Source organism: Microtus ochrogaster, chromosome 1 (assembly GCF_000317375.1).
Source record: "Microtus ochrogaster isolate Prairie Vole_2 chromosome 1, MicOch1.0, whole genome shotgun sequence".
In the NCBI taxonomy this organism is placed as follows: Eukaryota; Metazoa; Chordata; class Mammalia; order Rodentia; family Cricetidae; genus Microtus; species Microtus ochrogaster.
In genome coordinates, this window is record NC_022009.1 from 56,758,046 (window position 1) to 56,776,040 (window position 17,995).

Here is a 17,995-nt window from a genome sequence, read left to right on the forward strand (position 1 = left end):
ATAGATAGATAGATAGATAGATAGATAGATAGATAGATGATAGATAGATGATAGATAGATAGATAGATAGATAGATAGATAGATAGATAGATAGAGCTCTTTTCCATCTTCCTCTCGCAGAGGCAGCTTCACTTCTGCCTCCCTCCCCACTTCTCTGCTTCCCCCTTCTTTGTCTCTTCTCTCTCTCTCCCTCTCTCTCTGTCCCCCCCTTCACCCTTCCTCCTCCAAAACCCCCTGAATAAACATTCAACCTCACCCTGAAAAAAAGATAGATAGATAGATAGATAGATAGATAGATAGATAGATAGATAGATAGAGATTTTCAATCATGTACTACTATACTTGACTATGATTTTTAAACTGGTAATATCTGTACAATGGTAAACCAGGTTCCAGCCCACATGATACTATGAAAATCTCCTGGCAGTTTCTTCCTGCTTACTTTTCTGGGACCAGCCTCCTCTGAGACTAAGACTAGGGAGTCCAGGTACCACCTCCTAATCCCATGTCCTCCAGCCTCCCCAGGTACAGGCCTCCCATCTGTAGCAATGCGATGGGTGTTGTAAGTGGGGTCTCTTTGGGATTTGCCCTGTTCTTTGACCTGGTTTCCAGATTTGTCCCACGTTAACCTTTCCTTGTTTATACTGAGAGCTGATGATCCCTCTCTCTTTTATGCTATCTACTACTCAAGCCTCCTTTATTTGTACTGACATAAGTTAGGGATGTGCATAGCTGGAAATAATCAGGATCCCTTCCTTCTAAAATATACCAAGTGCTCAAATGGTGTAGGAGTCCCCTCTGTGTGCTGTGATTACCATTAATGAATAAAGAAACTGCTTTGGACCTATATCAGGGCAGAACTTAGGTAGGTGGGGAAGACAGAACTGAATGCTGTTAAAAAGAAGGGTAGAGTCAGAGAGAAGCCATGGAGCCTCTGGAGATAGACGCTGAGAATTTTACCCGGTAAGCCACAGCCATGTGGCGATATATAGATTAATAAAAATTGGTTAAATTAACATAAGAGTTAGCTAATAAGAAGCTAGAGCTAATGGGCCAAGCAGTGATCTAATTAATACAATTTCTGTGTGATTATTTCGGGTCTAAGCTAGCCAGGCAGCCAGGAAGAACAAGTGGCCTAATTGCAACACTCAGACCTACAGCACCCTGGAGACCTAACCTTCTGGTCCTGGCTTTCCTCTCCTCTGTGGTTTTAATCCGTTTAGGTAATGTCACTTCATGATGTGAAGTGGATACAAGGACTCTGCCTGTCTATCCAGTTTTCCAAAAGGAAACAGAAGCAAGGCAGAAAGAACAAATGTAACAGTTCCCAAGCATGACAGCCTCCTTAAGAGGAGCCAAGGAGGATCCTGTAAGAATTTTTGCAATATATATATATATATATATTGCAAAAATTCTTACAGGATATATATACATATATATATATATATATATAGACTGTAGCGTTGTCCTCAGAACTAGTAACCCGTGTGCCATCATCGGCTAGTGTATCAAGTCACATGTTCATTGCGTGTGGACTCTGAGCGAAAAGGAAGAGAAAATATGATCTCTCCATGGTACCCCACACCCCAGGGGCTTACAACTCAGGTTAGGGTGTCAAAATATGTGGAAAGAAAATATATGGAGAAGAGAACTTGGTGCTAGTCTAAATGGACCTCAGAGAAAAAAGAACCAAATTCCCATACAAATGTTCTGGCTTGGCAGATTTCAATCAAAGTTCTCAGTAGAGAAATTTCCAATGGAAAGAAATAGCACAGATAAAGCAGCAAGGAAGAGCGGGGTGGGGTAGAGTGAGGTGATGGCCACGATCCACTGACCTAGACCGGGTCTGCTTAGAGAAGAGCAGAAGCTGGAAGGGGCAGGTGAGATGGGCTGGATTCTGGGGGACACTGACTCCCGCAGAATCCAGCTCTGGTGGGACTGGAGCAAGAGAACAGCTGCAGGTATCAGGCGAAAGCAAGCACGAGCGAGCGGAGGGGTTGGAGTCATTTAGTAAAGGTAGCTATAAATTGGCATATGTCCTGTGCTGGTGGAAATTGAGACGGAATGGCAAATCTGGATGCTGTTGAAAGGGAAAATCTGTATAAACAATGATTAGAAAATCAGTCCCTTCTCCAGTTACACTGAAGGTTTGACTCTCACTGGCTTACCTTGGTGATAACCTTGTTAATAACTTAACAGAGATAATTTGGTACACTAAAACATTCTGTGCTTTGGAGACAGGAAAGTGTTCACAAAATCCCATCCCTAACCTAGAGACGATTTGCAGTCAATAGCTGGAGTGACAGGGAAAATCCATCTTCTTGAGTGAGGTGACATTGGAGGTGTCAGCCCCATCCCAGGGAAGGCCTCATGCTCAGGAGTAGGGGCCAACACAAAATGGACTCCATGCTTTCTTTAGTTTGTGGCTTGTTTGTTTGTTTGTTTTGTTTTGTTTTCTTTTGGGGTTTTTCAAGACATGGTTTCTCTGTAGCTTTGGAGCCTGTCCTGGAACTCATTCTGTAGACCAAGCTGGCCTCAAACTCACAGAGATCTGCCTGACTCTGCCTTCTGAGTGCTGGGATTAAAGGCATGTGCTACCACTGCTTGGTCAGTTTGTTTTGTTTTGTTTTTTAGAAAGATAAAGGACTCAGATTGGAGGATCTGACAGGAGTTGAGGAATAGAAAATATTAATTTTCTGTATAAAATCTACTATAATTGAATGTGTGCCAATATACCCACTGTTCTTTAATTCCTGATTAATTTCACATCTCTTGGGAGACATGACCATGAAACCTGTCAACAAACATCCTTGTGGAGTTTCTTCTGTGAGGCCTGCTTCCTTCTGGAAGCCCGGCTTTCTTCTGCTGTAGAACTGGGGTTGTAGATGCTTCCTCCTCTCTGTCTCTGGCTTTCAAGCATCTTCCAGAAGCCACAGAGATCTTCCTGCACCTCCAGAGAATGCATGTTCTCCCCTGTTGAGAACCCTTCTCCCATTTGTATTCATCAATACTTGGCTGAATTTGATTGAAAATGGAAAAATCATTTTCATATCGATGAGGTTAGCTTTTTGAAGCCAAAGGTGTCATTTAGTGCTAGAGGGTGGACTTTTACAAAACTGAGCTACAGAAAAGTTAATTTAGTCCCCTGTTGTCAGTTTATAGTTACGAAAATGATTTACTGGTCAAAGTGAAGTCCACAGTAAGGTTCCTTTTGTTTCCGGTTCTGTGTACTCTAGAAACAATGCCCTTCTTGTGCTAGATAGCTTAAGAGTGCCTCCATTTATATTAATGCAAATGTTACTTGTTTCTGGATTTTGGTTTGAGAGATGAGTTAAGTGTGCTAGCACTATGAGGCTTTGTAATGCAATTTGTCAATATAATTTCAACAAGAGCCCCTTCATGCTTAACTGTAAATACATTTTAATTAAGGTTAATAACCTTCATATGGAAAATGGTAAATAATTATGAGCAAGTGATCTTGGATAAACTTCCAGTGAGCACTTTAAAAGAAACACCAAGTGAAAATCCCCTAAACATGGTATTTACAGTAATTATGTAGATTAAAGAACTTTGTTCAAGTGAGCGCTTTTTGGCAGATTAGAATGCCCACTCCACCTGAAGTGGAGTGTTGAATAAGGTAATGATACAAACATTGTAGCAACTTGAAATTCCAGTAAGAGCCTAGTTACTGGTTAGTGTACTTAACTAATTAAAACCTCTGTTGAGATGGAAAGATGTGTTTCTGCTGACTTCTGCTCAGAAGTGAACAAGACTTCTCAAGACCCGACCCCTGGTGATAAGCAATTATCATTTCTCATTACCTTGAACAAGAATGCTGGCTGATGTACCAATTGTCTTCTGATAAGGTACACAGACTTTTCTGCAAAGCACTATAAATCATTTCTAACAATGATCTTGTCATACCTTCCAAACTCTCTGAAATTAAAATATTCATGTCCCGTAAACCTATTTTCTGTGGACCGGAGCACATTTCTAGGCTGCAGGACCTAAGTCTTGATTTGTACACTGTAGCCATTTTACCTCGGCAGGCTGCAGCTTGTCAGAGACAGTCCAGGCTAGGCATGCTTTGTAACTCCACATAGCAGTGCTCTTCATTTAGCAAACGATGTACAATCTTAAATAGAAACAAGATAGATACCCACAGAAATAACGCGTGCCATGTGTCCCCATTGTGGCTGCCGAAAGACCCCAGCAGGGCTATGCAGCCGCTGCTTCTTAGGAAGGGGTTGCTTTGGTGGTATTTCTAGCAATATTTCTCTCCCTTTTCCAGAAGGAGGTGAGAAATTTTGGCATACATCTGGCTTCTCTGTTGTCCAGATGACCTCCACCTCAGAAAACCTCAAGTAAAGGGAAAGCCAGGTGAGAGCCTGAGAGATAGGTCCACTTTGCCCACCAGTGACAAATATTATCTATTTTCTCTTATGTGTGGGTGGTAGCTTTTAAGCCTGCATAATGTGTGCTACAAGCTGTATAACCACAAAGATTGGGGACCTAATAAAGGACTAGGTCAAAGGCGAGGATCTACCAAAGAGGGTGAAATAGAATATATTGTTATGGAGAGCCAGGGAGAGAGACTGAAGTGGGAGAATTAAATGCAGAGGGAAATGGAAGAGGGGAGTAAGGGAGAGATTATGGGGAGGGACAGCTAACACTAAAGCCTACTTGAAGAGCCTTATGGAAACACTTCCTAAAATATATACATACAAGAAATAAATCTAAATGGCATCATCAGATAATGGAGGAAACACTGCCCCAACTAGGCATCTCTCATCACCAAGTGAAAACTGCGCTGGGAATGGGCTGTATCTAGATGATTCACTGCCCAAAGGTACTCATAGAAACCCCTAAACATATCAGGTTATTGCCAAGGCTTTGGATACTTTATGCAAACTGATGGTAAGGTCTTATTGCTGAAGACACACAGATCTCAGTGAACGTAGAGGAGTTGAGCTGGTGCCTACCTAGAGGCTTCACCCCCCCAGCCTCTTCCTGACTAGCATTGATGGCCCGGGAAGGTGCTCTATGTGCCACCAAGGAGAAAGGTAACCATCAACCCAAATACAAACCCCATGACTTATAATGATAACCTTCCGGCAAAAATATGCTTGTGTAATAGTGGCACAAATGTTATAGGAGTAACCACCCCCTCTCTGATTGGATTTAAAGCACACTTCATGAGACAGGACCCATACTTGGTCCTCCTCAGGTGACTAAGAACCTGAGACTAGATAGACGATGGGCCTAGCAGAAAACCAAATACTACTATTCTGTTAAAGGGACATATCAATAAAGTGACTCCCAAGGGCATTCTGCTATACATGTAGATCAGTGTCTCAGCCATCATCAGAGAAGCTTCTTCTTGTAATAGATGAGAACTAACACAAAGATCCACAACCTGACAGTGTATAGAAAGTGAGAGATTTTGAAGCCCTCAGTCATAAATGGGGTCTTCATCAAATCTATCTCCTGAAGGATTGGGAACTGTGTGATGAGGTCGGAGAAAGATTCTAGGAGCCAGAGGAGATGGATGAGAGCATCCCTCTCTTTGAAGCCATTAATTGTCTGAAACTCTTCATGTACTGGTGTGACTAGGTTTTATAGTGCTGGAAGATTCTATGCATGCTACCAAAGGCCAAAAATATCATCAGATGTGAACCTGGTAAGCCACAGTAACAGTAACTTCTGGACACAAGTCTGATGCACACATGAATTCACAGACACTGTGGTAGCACTGCAGGGCCTGCACAGAACTGCGGCGGACTTCTCGACTGGCGAGGAAGAAACACCACCACACAAGGATTCTTCTCAGATCATGCTTTACTGGAGTGCACTTGGTTGAGAGAGAGCATGAAGCGAAGGGGGGCAGGAAACGAGAGAGCAGGAGAGAGAGAGAGGCAAGAGAGAGCCGGGGGCACTATGGCGGCTGCTTATATAGGGAATTGGCACATGGGTCGCCCTGTGATTGGCTGCCATCATTAGCTGACACCAGACTGCTTTGGGATAAGCCCAGGGACCCTTATTCACCGCGCATGCGGGAAACGGGGGACACGCAGCTCTCAAAGGCATAGCCAAATATGGGGTTGTTTATAACCAACAAGATAAGATGTGGCGCCATCTTGTAATGGTGATCCTGTCCAGCTCACTACACAGAACAAAGCGAGACAGGGTCCCAGTGCTAAGAAGGAGGAGTAGACATGACCTCCCATGGCTAATCAGTAAGCTCTCTGCAGTTGACACTTACTTACAAAGGAAATGTTGGTTTTCTTCAGTGTAGTGCCACTGAATGTATTAACTCCACTTCAGGGTAGGCCTCAGGTCTAGCTGTGGTTGGCCAACACAAAATGAGCTCAATGGTATTTTTGTTGACTTTTTGCCTCATTTTGCTTTGATTAGGTATTTTTTTTGTCTTACTAATCTGTTGTTTATATATTATAGTTTCCTAATTCTGTGTTTCTGTGGAGGAGTTGTGTGTGTGTGTGTGTGTGTGTGTGTGTTTGTGCATGTGTTTGAGTTTCTTGGGTTTTTTGGTCTTTGTTATTGTTTCATTGGTGTCTTTTGTTTGCTTGTTAGTTTTCTAAAAATAGAAAAATAGAAAGGGCTTGGTGTTGTATTCAAGCATCTGTACTGGCCCTACTTTGGGGTATCCATCCTCAGCTGGAGCCACTAAGAGCACCACCTGTGCACATTCACTATGTTTCCTTTTAAGAGCTTTGCCCACCTTTCAGCCTCTCTCTCTCTCTCTCTCTCTCTCTCTCTCTCTCTCTCTCTCTCTCTCTGTCTCTCTCTCTCTGTCTCTCCTCTCTTTTCTCTTCTCTCTCCTCTCTTCTCTCTTCTCTCCTACTACTCTACTACTCATGTCCCCAGAGGCCAGTCTCCCCTCTCCCCCTTTCCCATTCACTTTCCCCCAATAAAAAATAAAACTCTCCACCTGAGCTCCATCACATAGGATCTTTCTCTAGCGTGTAATTTTCTAAATTGCAACACTTGGTGTAGGATGTCAGGGAGCTGGGGAGAATCTGGGAGGAGTTAGGGGAAGTGAAACAATGGTTGAAAATATTGTATGAATTTTTTCTCAATTAAAAAAATTAAAATACATTTTATTGTTTTACAATTTTAAGTTTTTAAATTTCATATTTGATTATTCTCTCTAATTGTCACCCTACCTTATCCCCTCTAACTCTGCCAATATCCTTGTGCTCCCCTCCCAAAATTCTGACCTCTTCTGTAATTATTATTGCTATAATAATAGTGTTTAGAGCTGACCACCCAGGATTAGATAACCTATCAGTGGGCACATCCCTTTCTTAGAAGCCATTAATTACTTGCAGTTTTTCATGTAATGGTGACTAGCTTTTAGCTGAAAAACTCTATGCATGCTACCAGAGGACAAAAATAATCAGATGGGAGCCCTATGAGCCACAATAATGACTGGTTGGTCTGTCAAGACATGCACACTGGTACAGTTGTGGCATGATCACTACTTTTCTGATTGGAGCTTAAGATTCATGGACTGTAGAAAAAGAAAGGAAGGAAGGAAGGAAGGAAGGAAGGAAGGAAGGAAGGAAGGAAGGAAGGAAGGAAGGAAGAAAAATGCAATGAACAGTGTCTCCTGGACACAGCAGGGTGGCTACTCATTGCTGTGACGCCATACACAAAACCTGAGACGGAGCTAGGCAGGAAGTCCCACCCTTAGCTCAGGAGCTACAGGCTACTAACAGCTGCTGGAAGAGGGAGAGTGGGTTTTCTCTAAAGGCACAGCCCCTGTGGAGTCGCCCATACTTCAGTGGAAGGCTGCACTTCTAAATAGTCAGGTAGAACAATCCAACAAACACTGAGCTGTGTGGGAAGGAAAGAGGGTGGGTCTGGGAAAAGTTCAGAGAAAGTGAATATGACCAAAGCCTGTTGTATGAAATTCTCAAATAACCAGTAAAATATTTCAAACAAAAACAGTCATCTCTCACATTTTTAAAGCAAATATATATTTTATATAATTTTTTCTCATTATTTTCATATCTCTCTTGATCAAGAAGGCTACATTTACTCCCTATATCCATTTTCTCTGCTATCCAGATCCACCATTCTACCAAAGCTTTCTTCTCCAACACAGATATATAAAGTGCTTCCATCTTGGAAAGCCCAGAAATCTTAGTCAAAGATGCAGGCACCTTCACTGAGCAATATTTCATGGTAACTTCCAACACATTTGTACCTGAGAGTTACAGACTGTCAGTCAAAAAATATGCTTGAAATGCAATAGCAGTATTATGGGCCCAATTCAACAATCTTCATACTGACAAGAAAGTAAATTTATAGAGGCATTATCTACTTCTTCAAAAGAGAATTTTTCACAGAGGTGTACTGTTCTATACAGTAAGAAAATTATTTTGTTAGGAGATTGTACTTTTGCGTCAACTTGGGTTGTAACAAATACCAATGAAGCCCTAACTGTTGCACAGTGCCCCAGCTGCTGTTTAGTAGCCAATTAGGGGTGTAGCAGCTCTTGCTTTGGAAACAGCCCATTCTGTGCAGAGCAAGTTCTTAATAAGAGTATTCTTAATTTATACTGAATATTCTTAAGTTCTAACTTCTTGCATCACGGGAAGCACACATCCTGCATGGTTCTTAGATTCTTCTGCTCTGTTCATTCCACAGTGGTAGAAAACTGTAGTAAAATGTAGAAATTGCTTGGCGTCTCTTTGGGAAATAGTCACTGGGCACCCAGTCTGGGAAGACAATAGAGCTACTCAAAGATAAAATAACATGAACTTCTTCCCCGCAGAAAGTATAGCCAAGTAGTAGAAATAAGACATCTACATAGCAGAATAGACCGTAGTGAGTGCCCTTCATAGGCATGAAGGCCAATCTCACAGAAGGAACAGGCTCCTTAGCAAACTCAAGCCAACACAGTTGATCTTCTGAGAAATAATGTGGAGGAAAGCACAAAATTTGACATCTACGAACATCCCCATTATTTAAGAAAATATCTGCTGATTTTATGATTTATGAACATCAGAAATCTCTCTGAACACATTACAATATATTTTACCAAATCATTTAGGAGATGTTTTCATCCTTATAAGCTGGCGTTTAAAATGTCTTTTCCACACTTACTGTTTGTGTTAAAACTTTCCTACCTCTTGGCTTTGTGTCCAGTTAGTCTTTAAGACCTTGGAAAGCTTTGTGTAGGGAAGCAGGGGCCCTGTAGAGATAAAATGCTTTATGTTTCCCAGCGGGAGGTCTAGCTCTTGCAGACAAGTTTAATAGACACTCAAGCACTGAGGAGATCTTATCTCCTGTCCTATTGGTTTGGGGTCACTTGCTGGCTCACATCATATTGAAATGTGGGCAGAGAGAAGGAATAATTTGTTAATGTCCCGTAGGATGAACTTGGTCAGAAAGGGAAGTGTACCTACTTTATAATAACACAAGTGTTTCCTTGCTAATCCCTTGGCAGGTTCATTATCTTCGAAGCCTCAGGCAATGGTTAGCCTATCATGAAAGGAAATTTAACCCTCAGCATGAAATTAATCCTCAAAGACTTATGGCTGCTCAGTCTAGAAATAAATACATTTTAAGTGATTTTATAATCCCTGACTCTTTCTTTGTGTGTAGGTGCTAAATTGTTATCGAGATGTTATAGAGCATGCTAGGAAATTGTTTTTTGTTTACTTAAGAAAACTGAACAAATCTTTAAGAATGGAGGCCTCATTTCTTCCAGTTCAAGTTTACAGTTGTAAGCCAATGTGTTGGAATGGCTATTGTTCAAGCATTAGTAAAAGGATCACATTGTGCTGTGTTTTACCCGATGTGCGCGGTTTAAAAAACATTTTTTAGGAGCCTCTTGTCAAGGAGGTTCTTTGGTACAGCTAATTGACATTTGACACACACACACACACACACACACACACACACACACACACACCTGTGAAATGCCATGAAAATGCCAAATGAGTGTGAATAGTTTTTTGTAGAGTGAGAGAACCTTTAGCAGGGGCTTAAGAGTAGGAGGAAGTGTGGCTGTTCCTTTTCCTGCTTCACAAGGCAGGGCTTTGTTCTTGGCCTCATTTTACCTTTCCTTCTAAGTTCTTTGAGCTGTCATGGAGGGAAAAGGAGGAAAAGGTTGGAATCAGAAGTGGATGGAAAAGAGCTAATGTTTACTGAGAAATAAAGACACCTAGCATCTAAACACAGGATCTTATTCAATCCCCACTGCACATGGCCAAGTACCACTTCTCCAGATAAAGAAACAAGAAGGTTTGCATTTCTTGTCCAAGATCATACAGTGGGTAGGTAATGTTATCTGGTTTTGAAATAAGTCTGTCTGAATCCAAAGCTTTTTCTATTTTGATAGCAACCCAGAATACAATCCTGAGGAAAGACAAAAATCTGGAAAAACATTTCCTGTTTGAAATGTATCCTTCCCACCACACACAGACGAGAGAGAGAGAGAGAGAGAGAGAGAGAGAGAGAGAGAGAGAGAGAGAGAGAGAGAGAGGAGAGAGTTACAATGTACCTACCTGCACTTTCGAGTAGTTAAGAAATGTTTCTCTATGTTGTGTTCATAGTTGTATCACATCATTTATAGTTACTGCATTTTAGGTTGCCATTAGCTCTCTATACAACCCCATCGCAGATTAATCCGTACCTTCTCCCACAGTACTTTAAAAGATGAGTGTCGAGCTGGGCCGTGGTGGTGCACACCTTTAATCCCAGCACTCGGGAGGCAGAGGCAAGCGGATCTCTGGGAGTTCAAGACCAGCCTGGTCTACAAGAGCTAGTTCCGGGACAGGCACCAAAGCTACAGAGAAACCCTGTCTCGAAAAACAAAACAAACAAACAAACAAAAAGAGATGAGTGTCGAGAAATGGAGAGAGAGGGCTCAGAGTAATGGCTGCCCTTCCAGACCAGTGGTTTGATTCCAGTGCCCACATGAAGGCTCACAACCTACTGCAATTCTAGTTCCAGGGTATCCGGCGTCCTCAGTGGTCCCAAGGGCACTGCACACACGTGGAGCATAGTCATACTGCAGGCAAAACACCCATACACATATTTACACATGTAAAAAGAAAGATGAATATGAGATAAATGGGCAAAACCCTCCTCTGTGGGGACTAGTTGATTTCCCAGGAAATTGAGACTCTCCCAAATTCAGAAAGTATATCTGATTTTCTGTTTTGGTTCAACAAATGCTCATTTCATGGCAGTCAAGTTCTGTTTCTACCTCTCACAATTGTAGAAGGTTTGTTTCAGATGCAAAGCTTGTCCTTTAAATGAAGTTGTACCAACATGGACCCTTATCTTGCCCAATCCTTTATCCAATTTGCATCCCTGATTTTTGTTCTTTCACGCCTGACCCGTTTTAACTTTGGTTTGGTTTGTTTCCTCTTGGTTGGCTCTCACTAACCATCCCTGCTACTGTGAAGAAATGAGGCTGGTCTGGTGGAGTTTTCCATCTCTAGAGCCAGTTTTGATGGAAGCCAATGCCCTCGCCTATGTAAACATAAATCTCCTACGTAAATATAAATAAATATAATTAAATATAAACTATTTAATACTTTACTCTCTTCCCTGTCTGACGCTTGGGAACTTTGTTTTTATTGTACTTGTGCCTGTTTTCTAAGGATCTAGGATGTTCCTCCTAAGCTTTCAAAGAAGAAATCTAGCACTTAGAGAGGCTTGTCAGTCCTCACTAATACCTATGTATCTCCTGAAAACGATTCTCCACTGTAGTCTTCTCTATTATCAGTCACAACCATCTGTCTGTGAAGGACCCTGCACACTGCACCAGAACCACCTTCCTGCCTCTGCAAGCCAAACCCTTCAGATAAATCCCCACCCTGATCTCATTCATCCTCCAGGCCATCAGTTTGATTTGTATATATTATCTCTTGTACGTGTTTATTTATTATATATATAATAGTTATATGTATGTAACTATTTTAGTGGGTCTATAGGTCTACTCTGAATTTCCTTCTTATTGCCTTCTCATTGCCTGATTTTTAAACTTGTTTAAATTTTCTTTCTTCGATTCCTGGTACCTGATTTGTTACACACTCCATAAATTGGCTGAAAAATTAACTTTAATAAACGTATACAAAAGTTTTTTTTAATGAAATTGGTTTATTTTGAAGCAAAGCAAAATTATTCAAGCACTAATAAATGAACATTTACCTTAGAAATTGAAAATAAACCCTCATAAAATACTCTATTGTTTAATCACACACAAAATAAGAGGTAGACTCCACTTTGTTTTCTGATATTTATTTAGACATTGTAAAGAGTGTCATAAGATGTCCCTTTGAAGTCATGGTTTTGACAAGGGTAGAAACAGTCATTTATAGTGCTTAAAAAATAATCTTATTTTAAAAAGGCATAAAGCTGCAAACAGGCAGTAAAAATTTGTCACAAAGTAGGTTCTTTTGAGTGCCCAAGAATGTTTTAATGTTAACATTCGTTTACAATTTTTTTTAAAAAAAATTACTTCCAAATTGTCAGTCTCTAGAAAAATACGAAAGGTATAATAATGGTGCATTGGCTCCATTAAGTTAATACAGAATATTACGGAAAATGGTTTTCCCTCTTGACAATCCCCCTACAACTATAAAAGTGCAAATGGGATTGTCCCTGCTGCTCTAGCCAGGCCCATGAGCCTCAAAGCAATGGGATATTTATAAGAAAATTCCAGACATAGCAGTGCGGCCATGATCCACACGACCCAAACACTCCAGGTTTGGTCTCTTGTCCTGTCTGAAGAAAAACAAAGAGGCATACAATCCATATTGGAAGGCGTCTAATCACTGTTGTGACTTGCTTAGTGACACACATGAGCTGTTTTATAGAATCACTAGCTTGACTTAGAAGGAAGTGCCTTCTCTGTGTGTCACGGCATTCTGGCGAGTCACATGTCACTGTCTGTCTCTCTCTTAAACACCGCAGCTGCTCTCAAGGGACCCACAGAAAGGGTCTATCCTTGTGTTCCTGGGAAGGATTTAATTTTCTTTAAGACTATGTCAATTATCCCTTATGTTTGTGGGAAAGTCTATATGTTTTTATCAAGCGAACAAAGACATGGGCATGGAATGACTTGAGCATATCTGTGTATTGATCTCAGATTTGAACTTGGATCAGCCTGCACTGCCATCTTCCATTGTAGCTCAAATGGCTGGAAGGCAAAGAATGTTGTAGATTTAAGAGTCATTTCAATTTTCCTAATTTGATTGGGAATCTAATTTAGTAGATTACATTTGGATTTTCTCAGGAAACATCTTGCCGGTTTCAGAGGCACAAAACCTCCATGTTAAGGTTGAGGCATCTCAGAAAGATTTGCTTGAGGAACACCAAAGGGGGTATTTGGACTTTTTCAGCTCAAAGCTGGCCTCATAAAATTATCTCATTGTAGAACCTTTTTTATTTCAAACCTATATAAACAACTCAAGGAGTGAGGCTATACAATTAGTAACATCAAGTTTCTGTGAAAAGAACTGAATTTTGAAATTCAGGATAGGATTTTGATGTTTCTCCAACATACCTATTCTATGAACTAGGATGTTTCCACACCTACTGGTAAGGCTATATATATTCAGGAATAGCTCTAGGGCCTTTAAAGTAAAAATTTCATGCAATTTCAAAAATTGATCTAGACATGCAATTAATACAACAAATTGACAAGTACCTAGATTAAAAATATACTTACTACCACATTTGGTAAACTACAATAAAAGCAAGAAGTAGTTCCTACAAAACAATGGAATCATATTCAATTGGAAAATAGTCTACCTGTCTCTGGTTCTTAAATTTAAATCTAAATTAATTCAATAATATGAATTCAATTTATTTTCTCAGTTGCTCTAACCACTTGTGAACTGCTTGATAGTCACATCAGCTTAGTGGCTCCTATTTTGGCCAGCAGAGTCTTTAGGTTTTTGTGAGTTTTATTCAAAATTCTGATGTATTTTAATATATTCTTGTATATTGTCATTTTTAGGGAAAAATGACAAAACAAAAATAAACACCTTTCTAAGCATCACCTAGAACCCTGCATAAATAAAATCTTTTTTTTCTGCTGGCTGGTGTTTATGTTTTTATTTTAGCAGTGCATGCGTGTGTTAAATTTGGTTGGGATGTGGGATAAAGGGGACAGGTAAAATTATTTGATTTTATTTTGATTATTTGAAGTAGATAAGCATTCTTAATTTGAATCTCATCCTGAAACCCTTTGAATATATCCCATGTGGTGAAGTTGGGGGTGTGGCACATTGAGAAGAGATGTATAGTGTGGCATTCCTCTGTAGGTAGAAAGAAAACGGTAATATTGCAAAAAAAAATAAGTATGGGCTGGAAGAGGTAGCTCAGGGATTAAGAGCACATACTGCTGTACCCAGAGGACCTGAGTGTAGTAGGAGGGAGAGCAGGCCTGCTTTCTTCCCAGCTGCCTGGCTCCCGGCCGCCGGGCTAGCTTTACCCCTGAAATAACCACACAGAAGTTGTATTAATTAAATTACTGCCTGGGCCATTATATCTAGCCTCTTCTCTTATTGGCTAACTGTCACATCTTGATTCAACCCATTTCTAAACATCTGTATGTCACCACGAGATTGTGGCTTACCAGGAAAGATTATAACCAGCATCAGTCCCAGGCCAGAGAATCACGGCATCTACCACACTTCTCTTCTTCCCAGTATTCTGTTCTGTCTACTCCACCCACCTAAGGGCTGCCCTATCAAAAGGCCAAGGCAGCTTCTTTATTCAACCAATGAAAGCAACACATCCTACACCACCTGAGTTCCATTCCCAGAACACGTGAGGCAATACATCCAGCTTCTAACAGCACCTGCATTCGTGCTCACATGCACACACACATGCATGTACACACACATGCATGTACACAACACACATGCACGTGAACACACACACATACACTAAAAATAAAAAAATCTTTAAAAATGTAATTGGCAGCGTAGGTCTTGTGGTGGCTCGTATAAAGCAAGAAGCTTTAAAACTGTACTGAACGGATGAACCCCTTTCATCTATGTTTCCCCCTTAGGGGAGAATAGAGCACTTTCTCATTCCCCCCTTTTTTTTGAGAAAAATAAAGAATATATCTGTTATCACCTAAACCTTCCTAGAACATTAGGTGGAAAGAAAGCCCTTAGCATATACTGTACCTGTATATTTACATAACCTCGTCTGCAGTGTCACCATTACTCATTCTTTGAGAATTTTCTGCCATATATTTTGAGCATGTCACACCCTGCCCCTCCCACCCAACTCTGAGATTCCTATGTTTTTTTGTTTTCCTTCTTTCCCCATCTAGTCCAGTTTGCACTGCTCAGCTGGTCTTGCAACTGGGGCCTGCTCTTGTGTGTGATCAGCTTCTCAAGGGTCACATCATTAAAGGAAACTGACTCTCCATCTCCCAGGAGCTGCCCAATGCCAAGTGCTCCTCGGGTAGCAACAGGACTTCGTGCCCACCTTCCGCTCTACAGTGAGATGCAGAGTCCTAAGTATGCAGAGTTTGTGATGGTCTCGTGCATTTTTTCACAAATGCCATGAGTTCATTCATGCATCTCCCCTGTTGTGTGTAGAAAACACTGTATCCTTGGCATCATCAGCCACAGCTGGCTCTTCCACACTACCTCAAAGATCCCTGAATGTCCAGTTTAGGTCTGAGCACTCCCCAGCCTTGTTCTCTCTGTGAATCCTTGTGTCAACCAGTCACTTACCCCGCTCAACCTTGTGAATGAAAGAAGTGACTCGTGCAAAGCAACACTAACTGCCCTTCTTTCAGTTGCATATTTCTTTGTAGTTTCTTTTTGCTGGAATCTAAGAGGAATTCGAATGATCTCAAGGTCATTGTATCCAAATTATGACTCTTTTTAGCCAAAACATGGTTCCATGACTACTTCACATTTTCTCTCTTGTAGTATTAATAAATATTCTCATTTTATTCTGTGTGTATGTAATATACATGTTTGTCTGTGTATGTGTGTTCACGTGTGTGGGCATGCTTGTGTAAAGGTGCATGTACTTGAAGGTGTATATGCATGAAGGTATACAGGCATGAAGAGATCAGAGGTCAACACTGGGCACCTTCCCCAGTTTCTGGATCACTTATGCTGAAGCAAGGCATCTCTTGTTGAACATGAAGCTAGCTGTTTTGGCTACTCTGGTTAGCCTCCCTGCTTTGGGATTTCCTGCCTCTTTCCAAGGGCTAGAATTATAGGGAGCCCTCTATGCCTGCCCAACATCTATGTGATCTCCAGAAATCTGAGCTCTGCTCCTCAGCTTGCCCAGAACACTTATATGCACTGGCCATCTTGCCAGTCCCTACCAATCTCATTTTTAATGTAAAGACTTGGATTCCAAAATATAGTAAACTAAGACTGTGTGTTCTTCATCACTCACATACTGTAGAAGCTGTAATGGAGGCCACAAAAAGGAAACATAGTGACAGATAGCAGCAAGCAGGAAGCTGAGGAGGCACAGAGGGAAAGAGGATGATTATCCAAGGAAACATGAGCATATTCAGTGTGACGTCCCGTTTCAAGGTGTCCAAACATACTCTTCATGCCTCTGCTGAAGGATGCTTACACTGACAATATCCCCTAAGCCAATGGTTCTCAACCTTCCAAATGCTATGACCCTTTAATATGGTTCCTCATGCTGTGGTGGCCCCATCATAAAATTATTTTATTGCTACTTCATAACTGCAATTTTGCTACTGTTATGAATGATAATGTAGATATCTGATATACAGGATATCTGATATGTGACCTCCAAAAGGCCACAGCCCACAGATTGAGAACCACTTCCATGTCAGAGAGCTTACAAAGACAAAAGTCTGAAGTGTTAGCAATGACAGGACCTTGCAGTAACCAATACAAAAGAGGTGACACCCTCAAATTTGGATCATTTGAACAGAGACATCTGAATTAACTACAACACTAGGAGCAAGGAGTAAGGAAACCCCAGGAATAATCCCAAATACTGGGATTAAAGTGTGTGAACCACCACCACCTGGATCTGTTTCTGGATTGATCTTGTGTAGCCCAGGGTAGCCTTGAACTCACACAGAGAAGCATCTGCCTCTGTCTCCCGAGTGCTGGGATTAAAGGTGTGAACCACCACCCTGGCTACTAGTGGTTTAGCTTTGCATTCCGATCTTCAGGCAAGCTTTATTTGTTAAAATACAAATAAAATATCATTACAAACCCAAGGGGAGGAAGATGGCAAGCAGCTGAGTAATTCTACCATAGATGCTAGTGTAATTCCATATTCTAGTCCCAGAGACAACCTCACTACACCTTCCTGTCGCACCCTCTCTAACAGCCATTTCTTCCCCATGTCAGATAAGTGACAGAAGTCTCAATATCACAAGCTATCTGCTTATGTTTTCAAACTTCTAGAAGGTTTAAAGTTTGAGATTTAGAATATCTTTCAATATCTAATTTGAATCCTAAAAATGTGTTATTACCAATTCTGTGTCTCAAACTTTTCAAATATCAATTTTAATAAACTACATGGGTTTTTGTTTATATTTGCTTTTTAAAGTATTTTGTGGAGGGGGTGGTATGGTTGCAGGTGTGGTAATGTGTGAGTGTGCCCATAGATACAGGCAGTGCACATGAGCAAGTGTACGAGAGCATGTAAAGTCCAGATGTCAACTTGAGACGCCTTCCTACATTGTTCCATACCTTGATTTTTGGAGCATTGCCTCCCACTGACCCTCAAGTTGGCTAGGGCAGGGCAATGAGCATCAGTGACCTGATGATGGCTCTACATCCATCACCACCACCACAGCACTGCCGAAACAGGTACAGGTTTACATTAGTGTTGTTACAGGTACAGGTTTCTACTGGTGTTGTTACAGGCACAGGTTTCACTGGTGTTGTTATAGGTACAGGTTTACCCTGGTGTTGTTACAGGCACAGGTTCCACTGGTGTTGTTATAGGTACAGGTTTACCCTGGTGTTGT

General features: G+C 41.1%; 1 protein-coding gene across 1 annotated transcript in view; it reads left to right on the forward strand.

The window, feature by feature from the left end:
* The window catches only part of Slc25a21 (solute carrier family 25 member 21), a 200,518-nt gene that overhangs the window by 35,448 nt on the left and 147,075 nt on the right, over positions 1-17,995 (forward strand). The window lies entirely within an intron of this gene.